General features: G+C 34.2%; 1 long non-coding RNA gene across 1 annotated transcript in view; it reads right to left on the bottom strand.

Annotated features, from left to right (window-relative positions):
* LOC120587216 (uncharacterized) overlaps positions 1-22,744 on the bottom strand; it is a 122,593-nt gene that overhangs the window by 32,911 nt on the left and 66,938 nt on the right. The gene's annotated exons all lie outside the window — the stretch shown is intronic.

Below are 22,744 nucleotides of genomic sequence, written 5' to 3'. Positions count from 1 at the left end.
AGTTTAATATCAGGATGAACAGTTATACACATTGGGCATTAAGAGAAAAAATAAGCTCTGAGTAGATGTGATTAACACTTCCATAATATCATGATATATGCCTTCATTCATTGGACACAGATATCACCAACATGTTATTTATTCTTGAGAAACATTTGACATAAGTTAGAAGAAAGACCTATTTTAAGGCTGAGCATCCCTCAAAGGTGGCATTGTGTTTCAATGGGATGAGGGGCTGTGGTGCTTGGGTCCTGAGGAGGGCTTTCAACATGTATCTGTAAAACTGAAAATAGATCTGCACCTTACCATTTCAGGCTCATCAAAAGACATAGGCTTTTTGGCTCCTAACAGTTGATAGATCACATATTTCTGCAAATCATTCTCTATAATTGGCCATGAATTATATGAGACCTTTTTACAAAGCATCTGTTTTCTTTTTCTGTCAAGATATCTACTAAATCTTGCTCCAAAAAAGCAAGGAGGATAATAAAGGCGCTCAACTCTCTGATTTTCATGAAAATTCTGTGAGGTTTTTTTCACTATTGGAAAAAGTAAACATATGAACTGTCCATATATATATATATATATATATATATATATATATATATATATATATATAGAGAGAGAGAGAGAGAGAGAGAGAGAGAGAGAGAGACCAAATATAGGGTGGTCGCGAGTAACAACTTTTTTTCTTCCCCATTCCTGGGGTGTATAAATTCTTTAATAGAGACTTTGCTGAACTTTTATCACAACTAAAAATTCTTCAGTATTAAAGCTCAGTGAAAAGAAATCTCAGTGCCTGGAAGACAAGGCAATCAAACCATGTGACAGTCCCATATGCAACTCCAAATCTGTCCTCATAACTGTCTGTAGAGCTTACAAAAGAGTCACACATGTAGCTATTGGAAGAATATCTTACACAGTTTGGCACATAAGTTCTAAGATTAGCAGCTGAAGAGGGGGAGGAGGAAGAGATGAACATAATAGATTAACTGACGCCCATCCACTATCTTTCTAAATTGTTTGGAATGTTAAAAATATTGTTTTGATCAATCTATATATACAACCTAAAATTTGAAAGAGAAATGCAAAGCATGTTGTGGTTGAAAGAACAAATGGTTTTAAAAAAACACTATGAAATATATGTCACTGAACAAGGGAGTCCAGCCAGCTCCCAAGTGGCATGTTAACATGATGAAAAGCAAATTCGGGATGCTGTGAATCAAAGAGGCATGGGTCTATTTTTAAAGAGGTCTGTGTCTCCCCACCCTGTTTGCCAAGTATAGTTTTTCTGGAGAAGTCCAGCCTCCCAAATAGGTAAGCTTCTAAATGTTCCAGGAGGTACCTACCCAACACTTGACTACTTCCTCCTTTTATAAGGTCTGCGGCTCTACATACATCATCCATGTTAATACTAGACAAACAGAAAAGCTGTTCAACTAGTTCACTTCTCCTATTCATGAACAGATTGTTTGAGACATAATATGAATACTAATTAATGATAAAATATCTGTGAGTGTTTTGAAATATGGACGAAGATAGCTCTCTTAGAAAGGCGCCCAGATAGATCTTATGCAACAAGCCCCACTGGTCATATGAAGGGTCAGGGTACAACCTGGAGGTATTAAAGCAAAATTGACAGAGTTTTTGGCTCCTATTCAGTGGATTACTGTGGATGACTTTTTTTTTTCTTTGAAGGGGTTGAGGTTAACACTCTTTTGAGACCTTTTCCTCTGTTAAATTAAAAGAGTTTAAAATGAAAACTCTCTTCACAGACAAATAGAAAAACAGAATTTTGTTAGAGGTCACCTAGAGTAGATGGAGGAACGAGACTCCAACATGTTTGATTCAGGATTAAGGGTCTATACTCTGCTGCAAAAGGAATACAGCAGGTTGGGTCTGACCCAGTGCCGAGTGCTCAAGGCTGACTCAGGCATCCTGATTGCAAGTCTGGGGAAAGTCATTTAAAATAATACTATTTCTCTTCAATTCTCATTTTAAAAATGTTTCATTTAGTTTCAGAAAAGTAGAGATAGAGATATCGGAAATATAATTTTCTGTTAAAGGGCAAAGCATAGTATTAGATTCAATTATGAAGACAATCTAAAATATTTTGTAGTAAGAGCCTAAGCTAGCGTCAAACATGTTATCTCCGTTCCTTTCCTTCTAAAACTGAATATTGTACTTTCTCCTTGAAACCATTAGTACATGCCCCATCTGGTCTCAGAAACTGTATCTTATAACAGACTAGTCTCTGTATTCACCTCTAATCTTGATATCTAACATGAATGCTTAAATAGTTCTTTGTAATCTTTGCACTTTGGTAATTGCAATTTGTTCTAATGCCAAAGAAAAGAGAACAGGACTATCCAAGATTAAGCATAACAAAATAATTTTTATCTGACCTTAGAGTTGTTTTTGAATTGAATTTTAACAATGGATGCATGAAGTATTAGAAAAATTCATTTGCCTCACTCAAAGAAATGAAAATGTTTCATGAAAATCATATTTGAGAAAGAATTTATGTTGGCCACAACCTGTAAACCTGTATTTAATGTTCAGCATCTCCCTATCTGTCTGAGAAGTAGACCTGGGATTCCTGCACTTTTCTGGAATTTGATGATTCTTTCCAAGACTGATTCAAGGTTTGCTATGTTCCAAACCTCCTTGAGGGCACAAGAAATAATCAATTATTTGCATTTCAAAGTTTTTCTTTGCATTCAACTAAATCTAGAAAAAAAGGGACGTGTCTACAATTTTGCAATTATCAAAGGAGATGCTGTTAATAGTAGTTGTTTAAAATGACAGTAAAATTAAAGCCATACAATAAAAAAAGGAAGAAGCATATTAAGATAATTCATTGTGGATATGAATTTTTGTGAAATCATGCATTTTTATGCTTGTTTATATCTATTCATATTTCTCTTTATAGGTATTAATCTTTTCCCCACCTCCCCAGAATACCTATTGTTAGTGTTTGAAGGCTACTGCAAGGATTTTCTTAAATAGTCAGAAAAAAAGAGATAGGGAATGCCTTCTGACCTAGATCCAAACCCAGGCAGGACTTGGATCTCTGCTTGCCAAGATGGTAAGGCAGACAATGAGCTTAAAGAGGAGAAGAGTCATGCCATCTAATACTTCTGTGTGTTTCAAATATCTTCATATTGAAGCTATGTTGTCCAGTAAATACAAGAGGTGGTGTTTTCCTCGGAACCTATTTACATAGGGCTACTCTGATTTACCAAGAGTTCTGTTAGGACTTTGGGGCTGATTGGGTTTCTACTTTCTAAGTATCAGAGGGTAAAATAGAATTTAAAATAGTTTTATAAACAGTTGACATATAGAATCATTAGGAGCAGAAGTGTATAGGAAAGGACTTTCATCTTTTTATGTTCTTCTATTGCTTAGGCCCCAAACTTTGAAATCTTCCTTGAATCCCTTCTTTCTTTTACTCCTCACCTTTGGCCAGAAAATATCATCATCAATTACACATTCAAGATACATCCAGAATTCAACTACTCATCAAGTTTAATGTTATCTTCCTGATCTAAGTCCCTATCATTTTTCATTTGGACTAGTGAGATAACTTTCTAATTAGTCCATCTGCTTCTACCCTTGGTAGAGTCTATGCTTAAGCCAGCACCCAAACGGCATATGTGAGTCTTAATATGTGAGTCACATCAGATCAGTCCTCTGCTCAAAACCCTCTTGGCTTCCCACTGTACTCAGAGTAAAAGCCAATTCCCTCCCATGGCTTGTGGAGCCTAGGACGGTTCCTGGTCCTCTCCTCTTATCTCTATGGCCTTGCCATTTATCATTCTCCTGTAAGGTCATTGTTTTAGCCACATTAGTCTCCTTACTATTTCTCACAACCTTCAAACCTTGAACACTTCCATGTTATCACATTTCCACTGGCTGTTTCTTATGTCTGGAAATTCTTATGTCAGTAATCTGCTTGGTTGAATCCTTCACCTCTTGCTCAAATGAACCTTCTCAATGAGCTAATCCATGACCACCTTATTTAATGTAACTTTCCCCTCCTCTCTCATCATTACTTCCATTCGCAATCTCCCTTATCCTAAATCTTTTGTCTCCCCTATCAGCATATAAGTTCCATGAAGGCAGCAGCATAGAACCCAGCACATAGTGGGTGTTCAATATATATCTGCTGAGGGAATCCATTTTGGAGGCAACAGAATGAATAATATGGGGGCACTTTTTGTCAAGAACGAATACTGAAAATCATGGGAAACACTGTGAAAACAGAGCCAGCAAGACATGGGTTATGTGCCTTTGGATTAGTTACCCCGTGAAACCAGTTTTCTCATCTGTAAAATGATAACTATAATATCTATATGACAGATAATGTATATGGGGTGCTCAGTACTTGTTAGACAATCTATAAGTAGTATAAATAGTAACTATTATTCTAATGTTGAAAATCGCCAGAAAATCTTTTGATCCTACAAAACAAAGCAAATGTTTTGTTAGTATATGGATTTGTTTTCAATTATTACTTGGTAGCTTAATTACTCGAGAATTATGGTAGTAATTTTTTCCTTTGACTTGAACTCTCACTCTGTCTTTACATTTAACGCTGTTGGTTTAGCCACATGAATGAATTACAACTTATTGCTTCTTATAATAGTATGAAAAGTGTTAATAATTTAATACTAGTAAAAGTTTGATTTAATGAATTCTTAAATCATAACAAATTACTATTCTATCAAGGTTTAAATTCATATATAGCATAAAGCTAATTATGGTCATTCATTTATTTACTCAGTAAATTTTTACTGAATGCTTATTATGTGTCAAGCACCAAATGTTTGTTGGGGATACAATATTAAAATATATCGTCCTACTCTGAAAGAGTCATAGTCTAGTGGGAAGACAGTTATGCTAACAGAGGGCCATTGAATCATTTGGAAGACCAGCAAAAATGTATTACAACAGTTTAATCAAGAGACAGCAAGTTGCTGAACTGAGCTAGTGGCAGCGGGTTGAAGTGGAGGGTACCTCTATCTTTTGATAATATTCATCAGCTAGAAGAGATAGAATGTGATGCTTGACAGAACACATATTTGGGGAAGGCAGATTGTAAAGGAAAAAATCTAGGCTGAGTTATTGATTTCTAGTTTGATCTACAGGCACAAGATGTAAAAGTGATGTGCTAAGCAAAAATATTTTCTCCTTAAAATCTAACACGTGGAATCATTAGTGTTATTTGAATCAATAAGAGAAAATGTAAGGGATAATGATGTTAAATTTAAGTAGAAGAGATAAAATAGAAAAAAAATAAAATGCCAACAAATGCAACTAATTACATTACCACCATATAAATAAATTAGGTGTAATGATTTATGATGATAAAATCACTGGGACAGAAATTTTAAATTACTGGTTCATGAATAACCTTGAATTTTCATTTCTCTTTTGTTCTATAGCAAATATCCAATATCTCATGTCAACAGCAATGTATTTAAAAGAGCATACCAATGTCCTCATTAAGGTGAGACTCAAATGTGGTTCTAAACTTTAACTTTGAGACAGATGCCCCAGAGGCATTTTAGCACTCGTGTGCCCACCTTTTTCCAGCTCACTGCAATCATTTAGCAGCAGAAAAGTTTATATTGTAAAGGGATATAGTCATTGGGTTGGTCTGCTCTTTAAAAAGCTATTCAGAGTTTCAACTGCAAGCTGCTTGCTGAACAAAAATCCTCAAACACAACCACAGGATTTCAACCAGAACTCAAGTATTTCACAAAGAAACGATACATCATTTGTTTAAAGAGAATGAAACACCTGTTTCTAACAGTGATTTTAGTCAATAAGTAATAAACTAAATCTTTGTTATGAATGCTTTCTGGTGTCTGAATGACTGTTGCCCTTTGGAGGGCAAAGTGCACAAAAGATTCAGTGACCTTGTGACTTGACAGTCAAATAACTACTATTATGTTCAGTCAATGTAAATGAGCATGGCTGACAATGGGCTAATTGGCTGCTTCTGGTCAGCCAAGTGTACTTTTGACCTTAATGAGAACCTAATCAATTAATACTTAAGGCAATAAAGACCTCTTGCTGATTAAGTTAGACAGAAATCATCTTTTTCTCACAGGATTAAAGCTGCAAATTGGCACACTTTTAATTTAATATATGATAATCCTCTCTTATTAGGACCCTCTTATTTAGCTAACATGTAAATTGAAGTATAAAATGTAAAGTCTTTAATTCAAATTTTATGTTTAAAAGGCTTTTTAAAAAAACAAACTAATTCAGATACAAAAACGATAACTTCTGGTGTGCATTTGAATTATATGTTAATCGACTGAACGTAGTCAAAGAGTTGAAAAAAAGATACGTCTTTTCTTAAAACTGAATGAGTCCATATTAAAATTCTAGAGAAAATATAAAACTTGATAAATTATTTTTTCAACTTAGGTCTCTTTTCTGGGAACTACTGGGATGATAGTAGGTAGCATTTGAGAAGCATATTTTTCTTTTTATTAAAGAAATGCTACTCTTGGCTTTCGTGAAGAAACGTTCTTAAAAAGTTCTTTATACATCAGAAATTGTCGTTTTTAAGTCGTAAAGTGGAGTCTTCTGTAACTTGATCAATATAAAGTAGCATTTCTTTATTGCTCTGTAGAGTAGGTAAACAATCTTGTTGAAATGAGGCCATAATTTGTAGGAGCATCCAGAATTATTTTTTGCTTACAATGTATATATCTAAACTGGCAAAAGAACAAGTTTATCATTTTAGGTTAAAAACGTATCATTTGGACACAATAACTAAAACTTACAATTCTTCTCCTTTAACATTCTTCTCCTCTGGGAATAAGTTTTCCTTTTTAAAGCTTTGCAACTCCTTTGGCTCAGATGACACATTTGAAAATGTATGTAATTTATATAGGAGTGGAGATACTGTTCCTTTAAAAAAGAATACGTAAAAAGCAACAGCTGTGTATCTGCAATAACTGTTTCATGAGACTTTTAATAAAGATAAATACGCAAATATGTCATACTATTTTTAACACACCATTTTTACACAGTGTAGTGACTGAAAACAGAGCACACATTCTGTGTATTTAGATTCATAATGAGAAATACGCACCATTCAAAACTGAAGTTATTGTCATATTGTAGTGAGTAATAAAAAATATGTTTCGGATGGTAAATAAAATGAGTGCTAAATCATAACACCACTGACAAAGTCCAGGGTAGTTGTGTAGATTCCACTACCATGTCATCAATATCATTTAAAAAACTACAAAGCATTGATCATATTCCTCTACTGATATCTAGTTGCATTTCTCAAATATTAACTAGTTGTACTTCTCAAACAATATTAGCTAGTTAATATCTATTTGTATTTCTCAAAAAATAAGTAAATTTAATCTAGACTCTGCGTTTTGAAGACAGGACATATTGGGTTTCAAAATTTAGATTAGTAATTCCGGTTATTAAATCAAGTTAAGTGTTTTGTACAGAATCATATGAGAAATCCACAATGGAGTTAGAATTAAATCCCACAGGTTCATTTGACCTTACTATGCTAAGTGTTCTTTTACTATTACCCACAATGACTTTTCTCCCACATTTATTATGAAAAGCATCAAACAGAGCGAAGTAGAAAAAGTCATATAGTGAACATCTATATATACTACCACTATTAACATTTTACTACACTTGCTGTATTATATATCATTCCATCTACCATTATTATTATTATTATTATTTTGTATTGACTGATTTTTTTAAATAGGTTTTTTTTGGGGGGGAGGCAGTTTTAGGTTTACAGAAAATATGTGCAGAAAGTGGAATGAATTCCCACAAGCTCTCCTTCCTAGTTTCCCCTAATAACATTTTGGATTAGTGTGGTACACTTGTTACAATTGATGAACCAATATTGATATATATTATTAACTAAAACCTATAGTTTATATTAGGGTTCACTCTTGGTGCTGTACACATCTACGGGTTTTGACAAAAGTATAATGACATGTACTCACTATTATAGTGTCTTATAGAATAGTTTTACAGCCCTAAAAATCTGGACTCCACCTCTTTATCCCTGCCTTTTTCCCTCCCCAGGAGCTCCCAGCAACCATTTATCTTTTTACTTTCTTTGTAGTTTTGCCTTTTCCAGAATGTCATATAGTTGGAACCATACCTTTTGTTGCCTTGTCAGATTAGCTTCATTCACTTAGCAATACACATTTAAGGTTCACCAATATCTTTTTTCTTTTTTTTTTTTTTGCTTGATAGCTCTTTTTAACTGCTGCAAAATATTCCCTTGCCTGGATTTATCACAATTTATTTATCCATCCACCTACAGATCTTGGTTGTTTCTAATTTTTAGCAAAAATAAATAAATATGCTATAAATATTCATGTGCAGGTTTTTGTGTGCATGTTAGTTTTTGATTCATTTGGGTAGATACCAAAGATTATGATTGCTGAATTAAATGGCAAGAATATGTTTAGTATTACAAGAGACTACCAAGCTACCTTCCAAAGTGGTTGTACCATTTTACATTGCCACCAATAATAAGTGAGAGTTCCTTTTGCTCTATATCCTCAACAGCATTTGGTGTTGTCAGTTTTTGGATTTAATTATTCTGATAGTTGTGTGGTGGATTTAATTTACTCTTAAAGAAATTTTTCATTTTGGAATAATTTTAGACTTAAAAGAAAGTTGCGAAGGTAATACAGAGATTTCCTATATATAACATACCCACTTCTTTCCAATGATAACACCTTAAATTACCATGGGGCATAAATCAGAACGAAGATATCAACACTGATACATGGCTAGTAACTAAACTCTGGACTTTACTCAGATTTTATCGGTCTTCTCACTAATACCACCCTTTTGTTCCAGGATCCTATCCAGGATAAGACATCCAATCATCATTATCTCCTTAATCTAGAAGACTGAATATGTGACAGTCTCTCAGTCTTTCTTAGTTTTCTGTAACCATGAAAATTTTGAGAAGCACTGGTTAGGCATTTTGTACAATGCCTTTTAATTTGAGTTTATCTGATGCTTACTCAGAATTAGGCTGAGGTTATGGTTTTTTGGAAGAATACCATAGAGGTAAAGTGTCCTGCTCATTACATGATATAATGAGGTATATGCAGTGAAGATAATTTATCAGTGGTGATGTTCCTTGGCTATTTGCTGAAGGTAGTGTTTGTCAGATTTCTTCACTGTGAAGTTACTATTCCTCCCTTTTCATACTCTGTTTTGTGGAAGGGAGTCACAAAGTCCAGTGCATACTCAAGTGTAAGAAATTGTTTATATCAGTACGGACTCGTGTATGTTTATTTTATACTTGGATTTTGTTGCTAAAATTTTTCCAGCTTTGCCCATTAGGGGCTTGTTCAGGATGGCTCCCTGTCTACTTGATATGTCTCCATTTTTAAAATTTTTTGAGCAGTTTCTTATTTTCTGATATTATGAGACACTCCACTCTCATCTTGTATCCCCCTTGTCTCAGCTACAGAGTCAGTCATTTCTTTGAGGAACCCAGTTCTTTGTATTTAAAAATGATATTTAGAAACCAAGATCCAGGTGCAAGTGTGCTCACTGCCACTGGATTGTTTTATATATATATATATAATTTTAATATATAAAATATACATATTATATATATAATTTTTTTCAACTAAGAGTGTAACATGAAGAGGCATAATTTGAAAATCCAACTTTTCTCAAATTCAAAGACTTGAGGAAGTTAAGGAAGAAAACTATCCTCAATTGTTCTATTTTATCTAATGCCTTAGAAGAAAAAAATATTACCCTTGATAATATTTTTGTGATTTTACTCAGCCTTATTTGGACCTTTACAGAAATAATGTATTAAAAATGATGGAAATATCAGGAATAGTTGTAAATGCTCATGTATCTAGTCAGTTTTATGTGGTCTAGATCAGACATATTAGTGTACTGTGGTAATAGTGTTTTGTTTTTGTTTTTGTTTTGCTAAAATACTATGGTCTCTTGGTATATTTCTCTGTACTTCTCTTTCCTTTATACTTTGGAATAATTTTTTTCAGTCTTTACATACATAAGATAAAATGAACTCATCCAATAATTACCTGATATTTGGGAGTAGTGATGAAGGAAGGTTCCTACACACATTTTAAAAAGATAAAGAAAAACGTGGCACGATTGAAATTGAATGAATAGCCCTATCAGTCCCAGTCAAATGGTATATCATTAAGATGGTCTCGAAGTTTAGTGGAAAGAAAACTGGCATGGGAATCAAGAATTGTGGAATATCCCATATGTATATGTTTGTATGTATTAAACATGCTTCTTAAGAAAAAAAATCAAGCACTATAGAAATGAATAGCAGGAAGGGTTCAAATTCCCTGAAATCCCAATAGTCAGAGATGACCACTTTCATTCTTTTAGAGCATTTCAATGTCTATTTAGACCTATTTTTATTTATATACACCCACGCTGGGCAATCTACTAAGACAGCTTAAATATAAATTTAAATGTATATGTAATTTTACGTGAGCGATACCATGATATATGCTGTTCTGCTATCTTGCTTTATTCATTGATGAGAATGGAAACCAGTCCTTATCAATAAATGTGAATATATACATATGCCAGCTATTTTAATACTGTATAATATCTTAAGATACTATCATGCTATGATTTATTTATTAACTTTCCTATTGATGGATATTTAAGTTGCATCCAAAGTATTGTTGTTATAAATTATACAGAGATCAACATCTTTGTTGTCAGATAATCACTTTAGGATAAATGTAAGGTAAAAGGATATGGATGTTTTAATCATGAATAAATATTGCTAAACTGTCCTTTGGAAAGGATGATCAGTGCATACTTTCATCAGCAGAATATTCTCTTACAATCTTCTTGTTATCTTTGTTTCTGAGTTTAAAATACTACATGTGTAAGTGAGGATTTCTTATTTGTCCTATATAAGAAGTCTTTCCTCAGTTCTAGAACCTCCTCACTCATGATCTCTTTGAGTATTAATTTTACCCCATTCCTTCTATGTTCTTCTTGGAGAGCGCAGTTGAACATAGAAAGAGATCCCTTTTTCTATCCTTCATGTTTTTTTAACCTCCGTCTCATATGATCCATGACGTTTTCTTGCTGTGCTGCATTCTGAATAATTATTTCAGATCTATATTCCAGTTTATTCATCCTCTCTCTCAGCTGTGTCTAATCTTCTGCTTAATCCATTTCCCAAATTTTTAATTTTAATGATTATAGCTTTCATTTTTAAATGTTTGATTTTTAAAAAAATTTCCTACTTTTAGTAGTCTCCTGTTTTTTCAGATACTTCATATTATGTATCCAATAATTCTAACATGAAAAGTTCCTAGCATTCTAATTCTCTTATTTTATTTTTTCTCTTTTGTATTTTTTTGTTTGTTTGCTTATTGTCCTGAGGACTCTATGACTCTTCTCTGTAGTGGCTTGTTTCTTGATGTATTCTGTTACTTTGAATGGGGAGCTCTTGCTTGGTATGGCTTTATCTGTAGGAACTCCTGGAAGGCCTAGGTTCAGTGGGCGTTTCTTTGGAGGAATTTTTGTTTGATTCCGGCAGTAGTTCCACACTACCAATTTACTAACTTGAGACTACCTAAATTAATTTATTTGCTTAGGGTTTCCAGGACCACACTGATCATGCAGTTTCAACTCTCAATTTGTTTGAGGAAAAATTTATGTGTTTGAATTTCCTGGGGAATGTGTTTCATTTTCTACTTAGAGCCTAAGCCAAGTCAGATAAGTTTCTTATTGTCTCCTTTTGGGGGTAAGCATATTTTCTTAGTCCATTCTTTCATAGAGATTATAACCCCTCATGAGTGTTGATTTATAGAAAGGCCTCGGATTCTACACTCCACTTTAAGCAACTCCAAAGCACTGTTTTTTTCTGTCCCTAAATAGCCATTCAAACACAAACATTTTGGTCACCATGATTAGCAAGTAATTCCCATTGTTTCAACTTCTGCTTATCAATTTCCTTTCCATTTGTTCCCTAGAGATTTATTTACTTTCTAATGAGCTCAGTCACACAATATAAATGATATTTTCATTTGTCTATTTTTTTTTTTTTAATTCAGCCTTTCTAGTTGTATGTTTTGGGATCTTTTTCAGACTACCTAGGGTTGTAAGAAATTCAGGATGCACAATTAAGTGTGGATTTCAGATAAATAAACAATACTCTTTTAGTGTAAACATATTCCAAATATTATATGGGCCATGCTTATACTAAAAGATTATTCATTGTTTATCTGAAATTTAAATTTGACTGGGCAGTCTGTATTTTAATTTGCTATATCTGGCAACTCTAGAATCTAAGTCATTATGTTGAAAATGGAAGTCTGGAATATGTTTTAAGTATGGCTTTGAGAAATCAGACATGGGTAACACATTTACTGAGTCATTACACATTTGCGAATTTTTTCTCAACTGTAGCAATTTGGCTGATGTACATAGTTTTAACTTGAAAATTCTATTGACAATGTGCCATTGTCTTCACAACTGTAATTAAAAAAAATCTGCATCTCTAAGTCTCTCTCCCTCTTTTAAGTGTTCATCTTTCTAAATGTTTTCTTATTCCTTGCAGTGTAATTACTTAAACATATATTTTGATATCGGTTATTCTATATTATCATTTTCTAAAACAAATTGAACCATTTTGATCTATAGATTCAGGTTTTTTTTTTCATTCTTGGAGACTCTTCTCTCAACTTTTGTGGGTTTCATTTATTATGTCTCTTGCCCCCTTAGCACAAAAATAACCAGATGTTAGCTTTCCATTTCTCTTCACATCTACTTTGGTATTTTTAAGTGCTTGACTTTTTATTACTTCTTATTTTTGTGTGACTTTTGACAATCCTGTCCTCAATTCTGTGTGTGGATTTACCACATTACTGAGTTTCTTCTTTGCTGTTTTTAATACATTCATTTTTTTCATGTGATGTTACTTTCCTCTTGATTTCTTTCTTTTGTTCTACCAGCTTCTATTTCTCATCTTGTCCGATATTTGAGCTATCATTTCAGAAAGTCCAAATTCTTTTCAATTTTCTCGAGTGTGCAAAGCAGTTGCAAACTTTTTATACCATTTTCAAAGTGCATTTTGTTTTTAGATATCCCTTCTATCTAAATTTTATATGTTTTATTTCTTTGCTTTCTTTTTGGTGGGAGGAAAATATATTTGATAGCTTTCATTTCTGAATGGGGCTATTCTGACTAAGCATCGCTCATTTCAAAATAGTGTGGGTATATTCCCTTCGCTTTTTCTTTCCTGAATGCCTGGGCACTCATTAAATTCTCTGTTAGAACATATGCAGTGGGCATATGCCAACGTTCAGAATTATTTATTTGGTGTCTCAGATATCGTATCAGAAGTGATGGAAGAAAGAGTGAGGGAATTCTGTTTTTGACAGCCCCTCCTTCATTCTCATGCATCAGTAGAGTTTGGAGGTGGGTAAGTACTCTGGGCTTCACTTTGTTTTCCTACATTCGCATAACCCAGATATTTTCCTGAGTGGTCTACATGGTTGGACAACACATTTTTCCCTGCCTCCCGATTTTGTTAACTGCTGCTTGCTGCTTTTGATCAAGCCAATTACTGTATAAAGACTATTCCCCATTTCTCTCCTTCTCTCCTCCTGGACCCAGAAATGACTAAACTCAGTGGCACTTCAAACCAGGGCTCCATGTTATTATATTGAAATAATGAAAGACAGGTACTACTAAAGAGAACAGTCAATATATTTTTATTTGTCCTATTTTAACCTAAGTTCTATTCCTCTAAATTTAGAATAAATTTGGGAGGATATCAGCAAAATTTTTAATAGCTTTATTCACATATTATCTCATTACTAATTTTTAGAAGAAGAATTCTATGCAGATTCCCAACATTTTATTCCAGTTTGATTTAAATTGTTCTGTATTTAGATAATACATTTGACCCTTCCATAGTTATAACATTGGTCTTACTTTTTTTGCTTCTTTCGTTAATTTTTGTAAGTTCTACAGAAATTTTTTGTGTGTATGTACTACCTTTTTTTGTGTACGACTACCATTATGTTGCCTGCCATCTTTCCTCTAATTGCCCATTTAAAAAAAGATATTTTCTTGGGAAAGTGATTTTACTTCTTAGGTCTCAACTTGTAAAATGAGGGGGGTATCCAAATGACTTATGGTGTCCTGTCTGTTTCAATGATGACATGAATCATTAGAGTACGTTTGTTCACTGTAATGTCAACATACAAAAAAGATAAACAACAAATTTGGCACTCTCTACCTTGCCTCGTCCATATGCAAAGATTAATTTACTTCATAGTTAGTATTCCAATTTATGACTTTGAGTTCCCTTGCCTCAAAATTGGCTGGCCTTAGGTATGTGCACGAATAGCTCATCTGAAGTAACAGGAGGAAAGCAGATGTAGATAAGAATATTAAGTGTGGAGGGGGAGGATGTGGAAATTTTCCTCTGATTGCTTCCATTATCTCTGTGAATTAAGGTCATCGTCTTTGAGTCAAGAGAAAGGAAGAATTGTTGGAAGTCTGGGATGAGAGGAGAAACTGTGAACTAGTCATCAAGGGGTGTCAGAGAGTGAATGGATTTGGGAATAGATAGTAAGAGTGCCGGGTTAGCACAAAGTGCTCAGTTAGGGTAAATGCTCACAGATTTAAAATAGACCAGTCAGCATGACTGTGATTTTTCTCTAGCCATGTTTAGGTGCCCAGGTGCGGGTAAAGAGTGGGAAGTGGACTGAATTTAACCAGGGTTGGGGTTTTGTCAGGTGAGTGTAATGGAGGGAGAAAGAAAGTGACAAGGAAGATGAGAGCATAGGGTGATCATAATGGGCTACATCTCTTCAGAAAACAAAGAAAGGAAGGTAACAGGGCTGAGAAGGAAAGATAAGAAGGGACTGAGAAGCATTAAGAAATAGTAGGATTAATGACCTTAGGTCTCAGTGGAATCAGAGTACTACAAGGAGTGAACTGGCAATTAAGAAGTGAGATGGTCAAAATGAGAATATGGAGGTCTTGTAGTTACTGGTAAAACAAAAGGGCTAAGTGTATGACCATGAGATTTAGTGTCTGTGAATGAAGGAGAGTATGTAAGTATTAAAAAGACCACCTCAGAAGGGTATTAAAATCACCCAGAATTGACCTAGAACCTGGAGTTAAAATATCTAAGGAACGAGGGGGAATAATCTAACAGTCTGTAAATGACTAAAATAAGAACTTCTGAAACATTTTTCTTGTATCAGATTTGCAAAGATAAAAAACATTGATAGGTTCCAGTATTGGCCAAGTGTAGGAAGAGTATATTTTCATAGTCCATCAGGAAATATTCATCTTAATTCTCATATTTTCACTCAGCAATTTCATTATAAGAATTTATCCTACATAAATAGTTGTACAAGAATGTAAAGATATTTGTAGAAGAATGTTCAAGTATAGAAATGTTTACAATTGCAAGTAACTGTAAATAACCTAGATGGCCATCAATGGACAACTGATGAAATAAGTTACTATACACTCATCAATAAAATATTATGCAACCATGAAAAAGAATGAAGGGGGTTGTTCATGTACAGACATGAAAAAATATCCATGGTATTTCATTAAATGTGGGTAGAAGGAGATATAAAATGGTATGCACCAAATAAGTTCTCTTTGTTGTTAAAAATAATGTTAAAATTCTTGAACTTTATAAGCATGTACAGGTCCTAAATTAAAAAAAAAGTTAAGATAGTCTTATACAAAATCAATAAAAGGTAAAGACATTAGTGTGCAGAATAAACCATTAAGAATTCATCAGGGTTTTATGGAACACTCCAGGGACTTGGGAACACAGTTGGACAATAAAGACAGTAGGAATTTGAAGTTCATCTCCAGGTGAAGACCAGCTGCTTTTAGAGACATACACAGAGGACTTGTGCATGAGTCTGGCCCTAGGTCCACGCTATCGCACCCATATTTCCCCTCATCACTCACCACACTCCAGCCACTGGTTTGTCCCCTCTGTTTCTAATATGCTAAATTTATTCCTACTTCTTGCCTTTGTGCTTGCTATTTCCACTACCTTTAGCGCTCTTAGAGATCTTTGCATGGCTGGTTCTCATCAATCAAGTCTCAGCTCAAACATTATCTCTTCAGATAAATGCTCTGCTTACCTGACTTCAAGTTCTCATTGATTTTCTTCATAGTATTAATCACTGTTTAAAGATATCTTGTTTGATTATTTGTTATTGTCTGTAACCCTCTGCTGACAGCAGGAACCTGCTATGTTTTGTTCATGACTGTACTTCTAATATTCGGAAGAGTACCTGATATATAGTAGCTGCTTAAAATTTATTGAGTGAGTGAATGAAGGAATGGCTAGGAGGCAGTCACAGTCTAAGTGACTAAGCCTCACTTTTCTGACTTGCCCCAGATTGAGCCTATGGGAAATTCCTGTTACATCCAATTAAAAAACTGGATTTAATGGCAATCCTCTGTTCCAACTGAGGAACAATTCTTTGTTTTCTTCTTTGCAGGGTGGGGTGATGAGGTAGGTGATGGTGGTGGTGGTGATAGCAGTGGTGGTACATCTCAGGCTTCACATGCCATAGCCTAATTTGTGGAAATTCCTTGTCTCTCCTCCAACTCAGACAAATTCTGCTAATTCTAATTGGGTTCATGACTTGTCTGAAATGTTGCCACATACATAGCTTCAAATTAGGTTAAGAACACAGACAATTCAAATTTATAGTAAGAATGGGAGATCTGTGGCTATTTATTAATTTCTTTCCTACCATGTACCTTCTTCCTTTCTAATATTATTCTGAATGTCCAAACTATGACATTTGAATGACATTGATTCCTATGTCATAAGCCAGATATAGGAATGGGCATGTAATGGGCTTAAGCCAATGTATACACTGCATTCTAGGACTTCATTAATCGAAATTGAATTGAGCATATGACCTACACTGGATCCGTGCAAGTAATCCAATATTTTTACCGTGAAAATTTGGATATGGATTCCCTCATTTTTACTTGTGTATGGAGATATAAAGTTTGGAACTCAGTGGCAATGAGGAATGAGATTAGACCTGCTAGGAGGTCATATCAGGATGGAATAAACCCAGAAGAAGTAGAGCTAAGAAATGGAACATGATGATATGGTGTGACTACCAGGTCAGGCTGCATCTGAAGTAATCTCTATTCAATTTCTATATCCTAAAATCAAAATATTCTAATTATGGGCCATAGAATCTGTTAAAGGAGTTTGCCTTATTATAACTATATGTTAGAAAACCTTAAGTGTTGTTGATATTCAAGTATCTACTATTTATATGTATTACACATGTATTATAATGGTAATCAATCAGGATTTTGATGTCACTACCTGTAAACCAGTGTAATTTGATGAGTTTAGATAAGTTATCAGTAGTAGGAATAGTTGTTTAATTAGGTAATATAATCTGGAAGTTATTTAGTTAGTCAATATCCTCAAGATGTGAATTCTTACAGACTGCTTTTTGTGACACACTTAATGTATTCTGTTAATAAACAGTACTTGTAGTTCAGAGTGGACAAGTTGGTGGGTAAATAATAAATGGTTCACCCAAATTACATCATCTAGCTAGTTGTTGAAACTAATAGTTAAGTGGTTAAGACAGTCTTACGGAGATTTAAATGAAATGCTCCTTGTAAGTGGTATAAATGTTTTACTCACTAGTGGATATTATTCTCACAATAACATACAATTAGAAGAGTTTTTAAGACCCATAATGTTGCAAATATAATATGAACAATAAGAAAAAAATAGGCCTTTAGGGTTAGACCTGAGTTAAAATCCGGATTTTTTTCACATTCAAGCTGTGTGATCTTGGACCACTGAATTAACATCCTTCTAAAGTCTTATAGGGTGATTGTGAGAACTATGTGAGTTAATGTATGGAAAACCAGATTTATAACTGGCTTTCAATAAGTGATAGCTATTATTGCTATTGTTAGTGGTAGAAAACTCATGAGATTAGAAAATTACTTATGGGTTGAATGCTACTCTTGATCCATAGTGATGCTAATCAAACTGGGATGGTTAGTAAGGATTTATGGATCGTTCACACGGCCTTAGATTCAGTTGGTTTCTTTGTCATCATCCATAAAATTCAAATCAATAGTCATTTTTCAGTGCCTCTTACATAAGTGTATGATACTGTTTTGGCACTAACAGTATTCAAGAGATTCTTGTCTCCAAATAATTCACAAGCAAATGGGGCAAGAGATGAGCCTATAGCAAACTATAATACAAGACAAAGTATGATGAGAATTCAGGTCTTTAAAGAAATGATTGTCTCTGTTTTGAAAGTGATAAAGGAGGAAAATGAAAGAAAGCTGTAACTACTAGCTTCTCTTACTGTGATGTTAACTCAGATGAGAAAGCGAAATATTTGGTAATGAACCTAAGAAATGGCAGAGGCTGAATTCAAACCCTATCTATTCAAACCTCAAGCTGATGCTTTCAACTTCTATACTAAACACTGTACACTGTCTTAGATACTGTAGTTTTCATACTGTGTGTGATCGATACTGGTTTTCTTGGGTTGGAATGGATACTCTTAGTTATTGTTTGGCTGTTTGGATTTTTGTTTACAATTCCACTTTGAGAGTAATCTTTACATAGAATTTCTCTGTTTCTTAACTTGAAAAGCCAGCATTGAAATAGTGACCATAAGCAGTAAATGAAGTTATGCTGTCAGAATGGTGTGGCGGAGATTATTTTCTGATTACAAAATCACCTTATCGGCAATAGCTACTTTTCCTTGCTACTGGGCAACATTTTACTAAGACATTTCATTATGTTTCTTGTTTTAATAGCTATGCAAATGGTATACCACCTTCAAGAGCAAATACTACAGAAAACTGAGAAGCTCGGGGAGCGAATTCCTGGAACTACAACTCAGTAATGAGATTATCTTGGGCAAACTTTTTCATATTTCTATGGCTCTCTTTAACTCTGTGGAAATTCTGGAAAAGACAATGTTGCATATACAATTCTGTCACTCAATTACTTTCTATTTTGCATCATAATTATTTACAAACTAATTTTATTTGCCTTATCAATAAATGTATAAGATAGTTTAAGGCAGCAGCTAAGTAATATTTCGCACATGACCAGCAATTATTGGATAAGAGATTTGTAAAACTGAAATATTTCCAGTGAATGTTTGTATGTTTAATGCTCAAGAAAAGCAGCAGTATTGGATTATAATTCAGTACTGTAATGAAAGAGCAAACACTTTTTAGCATTTAAGCTCCTTTGAAGGCAGCAGCTATATACAGATATCATTATTTGTATTTATGCTCAGATATACCAAATGTTTGATTAATGTTTTTGAATCAATATACTATGAGAATGATTCACAACGCAATCAGCATTTTTTAAAAATTCCAAACTATAGACTTTTTTACGGTATTTTGCCCCTTCCCACTTTTCTTCCCCTCTGGAAACTGAAAGAGTCCCTGGAATGACCTCTTTAAATGCTATACTTTCTCTGTAGCACTTTAGTGTGAAATCTTTTTCTCCTTCCGAAAGCTGGAGGGAGCTTCTCGAATGATTGATTGGCGAGGTGTCCCTTGGACACTCTGGTGCAAACACCATGCAACCACTGATTGATGTGCTCGCTCTTTCACGAACACATTCATTTTCTCTTCTCTAACTCACACAATTTATTCATCCCATGATGCATTTATGCATCCATTATCACTGTCTTTCAATTTTTAAGCAGCGAAAAGATGAAAACTCAACGCTTATAAGGTTATAAGGCTTATAAGGCAGGCTTATCTTAAGTAAAACATCTGATCTTCCCATATATCCAGACTATCTCCTCAAGGGTTGCTTTTACTCTGATTAACTACAAATTTAAAACAACTTTGGAACTGTGAAAGAAGATAGCATGGGATGGGGGAGTAAAGCTACAGACTTCTATTACGTACTCGGTTGAGTCAGCTGTTAACACCTGGGCTAACATGGGGATAAGGAGACCAAAATTCTAGTTAGAGTCCTATCATTGCCTGTGAGCTTGAGAAGGGCGGTTAAACTTCTTGTACTTCAGCTTCCTTATCTATAAAACATGAGGATTGAACTAGATGGCTTTGAAGGTTCCTTCTAGCTACAATGTCCTATGTTCTATAATTGCCACTGACAGGTGGAAACATCATGAAAAATCTGACACTCATGAGAAATTTAGACCAAAGTCATTACACTTTTGGGGAGAGGTTAATCATGGTGCACATCAGTAATGTAATGTAAATATGAACAACGTGTCCACTCAATAAAAAACATGGACAATCTATAAAAGAATCAATTATATAAGTCAAGATTCTATAAAATCAGAAAAAAAATTCTCCAATGCACATATAATTTAGGGGCAAACATTAATTTTACATATATTTCTAGGTCATTGTTTACACTGGGGTACAGAATGGAAATTATGAGGGAAAGTAGAATTCAGTTTAAAAATGGGTTAGCCTTTGGGTTTACAAAAGAGAAATTCTTATCTGATGCAAGGGAAGGTAGCTTTCATTTTCCAGGCTGGCTATTTCTTTCTATATGGCTTATCACTTCAGTGAAATGTAGAAAAGCATTTTCAAGTTAACTACGTCGATATATTTTAACTTTTTATAAAATTAAGCATTTTGAATCTAAAATCTTAATAGCCTCTCACAATAAAATAATTTACAGTGTTATCTAAAAGAAAGTATGATCACAGAAGGTTTAAGGAATATGATCCAGGACATTCTGAAACACATACTAAGAGTCTGAGAGGTAAGTTTCATTAGCAGGTTAAAACATACTGGTGAACATTTATTTCTTTGTTTATTAATTCAGATAATACTTGTTGAGTGCTTAACTGTCAGGGACAGTCTTTTGTTCAGACATATACCTTACTGGAGATGACACATATTCGGATAAAAATTTGTGCAATGTGATATCAGTTATCATACCCCACCCGTTTCCCTGTCAGTGTTTCCCTTTCGAATAGTATTTTTCTTCAAAACTCTGCCTGCCTTTTACTGAGCAACGGGATTAGTGCCAGACTGCAGTGAGCAATTTGTTCATCCTTAGAGAGCACATTTGCAGTACCCCATGACACAGGCATTTAAACGATTTTATTCGTTCACCTGTGTTGAACATTAAGGGGGTAAATTTTCAGTCCAGGGATTTGGCTTTAGAACTCCAATTGATGTTAATGAGAATTGGTAATGAGCCCCTTCTTCTTAATTAGCGGCACCATACCTGTGACTGTAGGAAGCAAGGCTCAGACGTGGGGACTTTAACGAGGTGATAACAAGGAGAAAATGTTTAAGCCTGGATTTTGGCCTGGTCCATACTTTACTATGCAAACATACTTTTGGAGCTGATGCTTTAAAGTAAATTTATTACCTGACTTTTATGGCTGTGTAGACCTTCCCTAAGAACAACCTGTTTTTTCTATAAAAATACTTTTGTTTCATAGAAAAAGAGTGATGCAGAAGAAGCTAAATTGAAAGAGCAAGAATATAATCAGATTTTCTCTCCTTGTTCATGTAGAGCAAATTTGATGATGAGACAAACTACCTCTTGCTGTTCTATTTGCCTCAGTTAAGGAATACCGCAGTTTATCAACCTCATTCCACACCAAGGGGCAAACCTCCTTCCTTTAGGTAACCTGAACCTCAGACTATCATTCAGGATGTTACAGGGATGATTTAAGGAAATAAAAGTCTGACTTTTATAGCATCTTTCCTTGAATATTATATGAACATTATGGTATGTGGGTAAAAACATCACATTTGATCTTGCATATTCTGTCTACTTGAGCTACTTCTTATTCCTACAGCACGACCTAATCCAGGAAGAATAAAATGATCACAGAATGATAAAAATTTCACTGTATCTAGCAAAGGACATAAAAGTTGGATTATTGATTTTGTTTGAACGATGTGCTACAATGTCATACGCCAACAGAATGAAGCACAAATCCTGGCCTGCCAGTTTTCATTACTGGAACTCACTTTCTCGGCACCAAGTAACTTCTACTAAGTCATGAAATAAATCTAAATTTCTTAACTTACTGAAAATGAATCTCTTTAGCCCCAAATAATTAATGGAAACTTCAAGATTACAGTAGATTTGCTTTGATTGGGAGAAGAGGGGAAATACCTGAATGCAGATCTGTTTCTATTTCTCTAGTTTGCAATTATTCTCATGCCAAAGATAAAATAACATGCATGAGACTTCTAAATTTTTACTGCATCTTTTTGCCTTGTTGTTTTTGATTCTTTCAACTGGTTTAATTGTGCTAGTTTAAAAATTAGTAATAATAAAAGTTAAAAAACCCTGTACATCAAAACAGGAAATAAACACCAGGTAAAACATCAAAGTGGCCAGGTTTGATCACTGCATTTTGCTTCTGCTGTCACACATTTCATAGAGCAAAACCTGAAACCTGGATTAACTGTCTAACAGTTAAATTTTACTGATTTTAAAGGGGAAAATGTATGGATGACAGTATAAAATCAATGGTGAACAGTGTAAAGGGCACAACATATCAATTTGTCCATGACAGAATCCTTATGTACAAAAAAAATACATTAGGAATCCATATAACTAAAGATATATGCAAGTGACAAACTTATTTGAATGGCAAGAGTTTTGTAACACAAACAATACATTTCAATAAAATTAGAATTT

Source organism: Pteropus medius, unplaced genomic scaffold (genome assembly GCF_902729225.1).
Source record: "Pteropus medius unplaced genomic scaffold, Ma_sr-lr_union100, whole genome shotgun sequence".
Lineage (NCBI taxonomy): Eukaryota > Metazoa > Chordata > Mammalia > Chiroptera > Pteropodidae > Pteropus > Pteropus medius.
This window is presented reverse-complemented; position numbering and strand designations above follow the sequence as displayed.